This window comes from Cariama cristata, unplaced genomic scaffold (genome assembly GCF_000690535.1).
Source record: "Cariama cristata isolate BGI_N322 unplaced genomic scaffold, ASM69053v1 scaffold8028, whole genome shotgun sequence".
NCBI classification, from domain to species: domain Eukaryota; kingdom Metazoa; phylum Chordata; class Aves; order Cariamiformes; family Cariamidae; genus Cariama; species Cariama cristata.
In genome coordinates this window covers 2,107-8,377 of record NW_009632812.1, presented here as the reverse complement: position 1 = coordinate 8,377, position 6,271 = coordinate 2,107, and positions in this window count along the sequence as shown.

Genomic DNA, 6,271 nt, shown 5'->3' with positions numbered 1-6,271 from the left:
CCTGCATTATACTTACCACGGATAAAAAAGCAAATAATCAATTCTTCTTTGCTTTTGAAGCAAAAAGAGTTTATTCATCTTATTGTGCGTGTAACTTTTCCCTTTGGGTTGGATTCAGTGGCAGTGTTAGCAGTATCCTTTTACTACATAACCAGGCTCAACTCAGCTACTAACTGTACCAAGGTTACTACAGATCTTTGGCATCTCATTCCTTTTCTTTTACCACAATTTTGCCTTTTTTTGTGAAATACCATCTTACAATTTGATGGCTTTTCCAGATATTTTGGGACAGGGAGTGTTGAGCAATTTTTTTTTAACATTACTAGGAACATACTACATTATTTAAGATATTCTATATCTACAATATCTACTACTATATCTAGTTGTATTTTCAAGAAGCCTTTCATCTTTGACCTTTCACTGCAACTTCTTTTTCAAAGTTTTCTTCCTCTTCAGTCTTCAAAAGCACAGCAATCTGGTGCAGAGCCAAAATATTGGCAAATGCCACCACCAGCAGCAGCAGTAGTACTCAAAAAGCATGTTTTGGAGAGTTCCTGAATTAAAATTTTTAGACTTCAGGTATAACAGAAGAGTCATCATGCAAGGCTATAACATAGAGAGGCTGAACACCATCCTTGGTGATTTTTTTAGGTCACTTCCTACCTAAATTTTTCCATAATTCTGTCATTTAGTGCATTACTCACAAAACTGATAATAAAGTACAGGGCTGCTTGGGCAAACAGACTTTGTTAAACTAGAGGTTATGAAATGGATCAATATGGGGTCGAGAGTAAACATTATACACTTGGACATTTCTTAGACACTTTTCCTGGTACAACACAATATTTTGACTAGAGAACTAGGATGATATAGCAACAGTGTTGCACATATAAAGTAAATTGCAAAACAACCAATAAATCTCAGCTGTATGTGAATAAAGAATACTCAGGAAGTGAGTGTGTTTCAAGAGAAATTCTGTAAGGATCAGTTTTTGACTCTATGGTGCTTAAAATTCTTCATCCATGACTTTAAGGAAAGCATAAATCATCAGTAAAAAGGCCACAACAACAGATTCTATTTTGCCTATACCTTAAAGCTGTGAATAGTTCAAGTACAATGTTTAAAAAACCTTGGAGCGGGTTAGCAAAGAGCTGAAAGAACCATTAGAGAGTTGGAAAATATGCCATCCAGTGAAAAACTCAGGAAATGCAATGTCTTTAATAACTCAGATTTAGGAGGTGAGTTAAGGACATTATACGAGTAAGTACATGGGAACAAAACTTCCATAAAAGGTGTCTTCAGTGCAGCTAACAGAAGTGTGGCAGCACCTAATGATGGAAAACTGCAGATAGAAAAATCAGACTAGAAACAAGCTGATTTTCTGCTATTCTACGTCTCTGTCTTCCATATTTGATAATGTTTTGTAAGGGATTTTTTTCTCCTTGGCAATTTTTTGAGTAATAAAGGACTGGTTTTGTAAGGCAATCCATAAATTAATTCAGGAATGAAAGAATTCAGGGAAATTCTGTATCTTCTGGTATGTAGAAGGCTCAAAGAAGAACTTGGATGTTTAATTCCAAAACTGATGTCTAGACAGCACGTCCAATGGCTCCCCAACCTTACAAATGCTTTAACTTGCTCAACATTTCGCTGCTCCCTTGGTGCCTGCAGTTCTGCGTTGTGAACCAGGTTTTCTCCAGCCTGTGGAGCTTGGTGTTCACCTCCTGCCTTGGCCCCACAGGGATCTGGTAAGGAGAAAGACCTCATAATTACATTTAACACACCACCAGTTTGGACAGGGCTGGGCATGCTGGTGCCCAGCCCATGTACAAGCTTCCCAAAGCTGTTCAGCCCCCTGAGTCCCCCTGTGTGCTCTTACAACACATCCAGCACAAACTGGGAGAAATCTGCTACTCACAAAATGCAGAAGTGGCTCCTAGTGTCATTTGCAGGATGGTCCGAGGTGCAGGTGTGTCTTGGCTGTTGCTAACTGCTATTTGCACAGAGGCTTGGAGCATCTGCCCTGGAAGTGTGCCTGAGAGCGAGCGCAGGGTGACCAGCACAAGGACTGGTGGAGAGCTGGGCAGACCTGCCGCCCTTTCTGGGCTCCCAAGGTCCTCTGCACAACCCTGGCAGCAAGCACCAGACTTCTTGTTTTATGGGTGTTGGAACAGGATTGGCAACAAAGAGAATTAACACCTAGATTTCGTTATGCACTTCATGAAGTTGTCCCGGGGCCATTGGCACAAATCTAGGTGTCGTAGGGCCAAACTTTCAGGAGTGAAATACTTTTTAAGGTGATGATTTTTTTAAGAAACAACCAAAACATCTGAACACATGCTTAACTTGAAGACCATAAGTAATCTCCTTTAAATCTAAGTTCAGTGCAGGCTTTGGTGCCTTCTGTTATCTCCTCAAGATGGTTCACGAGTCAGACTTAAATGAGGGCAGCATCATATCTGCACCATAGCCAAAAGAAAAAATGCTTCAGTATGCAACATTTCATCAACACCAAACTGGTTCATAATACCCACAGTTCTCTGTATTAATTCATATACATCACCATAAGAGCCTTTTAACGGAACGTATGTCAGCTAGGTCATGCAGAGGCAGGCAAGTTTCACTAGTCATATTTTTTGTATTAACATTTTCTTTTAAATACGGACCAGCATATGTGTTTAAGTGCTGCATTTTTGTTGATACCTGCTACGAGACAGTCTGCTTCCTTTTTAAAGTAGTAATATCATCAACTAATTTCATTAAAGATTAAATCGGGGCAAATCTCAAGTCAGGAGCCACCGCAATGACAGATCAGGCAGGCAGGTATTTCTGCTGCAAATGATACCACGAAAGCACCCAGGGATCTGGCTGGATTGGCTACCGTTTGGTTGCTTCGCATCTGAATCACCAAAATTTAAATGTTGATGTAATTTTCTTTTTTTAATCTTTGACCTACATAGTTCTGTATGAATGCCATTAGGTCAAGAGACAAACTGCCTAAATTCTGCCAAAGTTGTGGTTCAGATGAAATTTGGGTGCCTATTTTGAGTGCAACACAGACATTAGCTAAGATTCATGAAGAACCTTCTTATTTCACTTAAGATCCACACACAGGTGAACATTCAAACACATTGCTATGTTTAGAATATTTTTCATTGTGCAAGGACTGATTTAGAGATAGCAACTTGCATGCTTTCTGGATCATGTTGTAAGATCTATGTTCAGCTCCTTGTGCATGTGAACTCAATTTTGTCCCAAGAACTGAGTCAAAAAACATTGTCTTGGATTCTGAAGGAAAGGAGAGTTGAATTTAACCATGGCATGGCTTAAATTACCAAGGGAAGTGCTGAAAATGCAATTTTACTGTTCACATGTTGAAAGTTACAGCAAAAAGTACTTGTGCATATACTTGGCAGAGTGGCAATCCTGGGACAATTTTTCAACTAAAGTAGGTGCATGCTGTCCACAGATGAATTCAGTATGTATTTTATCAACAGCATATAACTTCATTGAGTCCCGCCTCTGATGATATCATATATTAATTTTTTTTCACCAGTAAACATTGTCCAGTCTGGACAGTAATCATAAGCTACCACACAACTCTTCTGAGGAAAATGAAGAAAGGATGTAACCTATATATAAGGCAAATGCTTGCCTTTCAGGTACCAGCTGCGAGTTCTCATTTTCTTCTTCCAAAATATTTTAAAAAGTCAAATGGGGTTTCCAAGAGAATTTCAGTAGGAAATACTTTGTTAATTGCAACATCCGGGCTTCAATAAGTAAAACTTTTGCCTTTTGCCCATTTCTCTGAACCACTGCAGGTGACTTTAGCTGCTATCCATGGCAACCAGAAAGACAGAAGTCTGAAGTGGTACAGAGACAGCAAAGCAAAAAGGGCTGAACAGAGGCCGTGTATTGTCTGGCCATGCACACCAGTGAGTCATTTGCCTTTTTCAGATGCCTTAAGAATATGAAGTGATTCTTAGAATTAAGTACAAAGCCAGCCAAAATCCTAATCCTCAAACATCTGGAACTAAAACACAGCAAAATCAACACAGAAGTGTGAGATAAAAGTAAGTGCATGCTCTTTACAAATTCATAATCCTTCAAACCCTTTGATCTGTTTCGGTTGCCCTGGTTTTATATATATATAATGAGGTTCACAAACCATGAACCGTGAACAGAACTATGCAATTCATGTATCATTGGGCCATCACTAACACTCAGGTGAGTCCTTTTTACCACAAGTGAGAAATAAACACTGTCATTACATCTCTGGTTGAATCTTTACTGAATTTGTTTTTAACTAGCAGCGTGTTCCTGGAATTATGGAAAGTGTCAGCTGAATGGAAAGGAGCCATGTAAGAAAACAGTATGGGTTTTCAAAAAATCTCTCTCATTTCTTTTTTAGAGCCTATATAACATACCGTGTACAAATTAGAATCATGTAAGTGTCAAGGAGGTAGCTAGCTATGGAAGCGATGCTCAAAAAAGCAAAGAAAAGAAGTTAAGCACATGCCTGAAGTAGAAAGGTCTTGTGGACATATCAAAAGGATGAAGTTTGGGGGTGATGATGAGATATAGCATGTTATCTATCTACTTCTTTAGGAAAACAGATTAGATATAGCCTTGAAGCCTATAACCTTATGTTTTATTTAAGTGATTTTAAGTGACAGCAATGGAGAATCATAAAGTAATGGACAACTACTGACCAACTGTAATATATCTGCTTTACCTGACAGTAGTTTTAACCACAACAGACATCTAAGGAAAAAAAAAAATATATATATATCTGTCTTGTCTTTATTTAGGAAGAGTAGTAGAGAAGGAAAAGATTGATACAGTTTTGCTTTAAAGCTATTGTAGAAATTTGAAAATCCTGCTGTAACTAGAAGGAACTTGCATTGTATGTTTTTTAAGATACCAAGTACCTGCTGATCCGGCACTCCAGGAGTCAGTGGAAACAGCTTCATTTCAGTGAGCACCGGACTCAGGAATAGGCGTCTCTTCTAAGCATGTAATTAAGGTTGGCGCTTCCATTGATAGACTCCAATTTGCATAAGCATTGGAAATTCTGCTTGATTAATTGCACTGCAGTGTGGCTTATAAACCCTATCAGTTAATATTACACATACATTACAACATTTCCAATCATAATGGTGTCAGATACAAACTTTTGAAGTGATTTTAAAAATATGATTTGATGTCTCTATAGACTAATAAAGACACTTAATAGTACAACAGCTTTATAATCTTGTTTATAAGCATTTCAAACCTTGCATGTCAATAAATAAAAAGATAAATTCCTCCACTGGCAAAAGTCATAGACTTTTTCTTGCATTAACAACAATTTTTATGTATTTATTTCAACCTTTTCACTAAGGTCTAAATATTTTCTTGTTTGCAATAGAAACTAACAAAACTTTTATCTAGGCCTTTGAGAAACCTGTCTTGCTTCTGCTTGTCTACCCAATGCTGAAAACTTTGCTATCTGTAAATATTTTATTACAGTCAACACAAAGCCAGAATAATCTGCAAGAGGAGCAGCTACTACAAGCAAGTGAGAATGAACCCTAAAACACATTCATGTCAAGGGAAGCAGACAATTTCGATCCCAAAGACAGCACAGGTATCATATCAAATTTTCTTAACAATTGGATTGAGTCAGATGGTGCTCAATGAAAAGCAATTAATACCTGAGAGCAACTTGATTTGTACAAATGCCATCTCAGCTTTTATTCTGATCCAAAGAGCACTAAAAACTGCTGAAGAAAGTTTGAAGCAAAGAGTAATTAAAGATGTTGTGAAGCATGAACAAGTGATAAATGCAGGATTAGTTTCCCAGCATTAGGTTGTACTCATCTAACTGTTGTTAGGTTGTGCTGGCTTTTAGGCAAAGGAAATGCAGTAGATCTAATCTGTCTGTGCTTCAGAAAAGCATTGCCACAGAGGAAATTACTGATTGAAATAGGAACTAGGAGAAGGACTGTGAGCTAAGTATGGACGAAGCTCATGGTAACAGAAAAATGGGATGAGAGAGTGTTCAAAGGGGAAATTTAGAGAAAAAGTTATCAGCAATTACCAAAAAATGAGTTTGGGAATCTTATTTAACATTTAACTTTTTCATTCATGAAATTGGCAGGCAAAAGTGGAAGTTTTCTGATAAAACATAGGAGAGTCAATAGGCATTGTAAATGTAAAGGAGAAGAAGAAATTCATTTGGAAAGAAGTGAATGATCTTAAGAATGAAAGAACTAGAAGAGAGATGAAA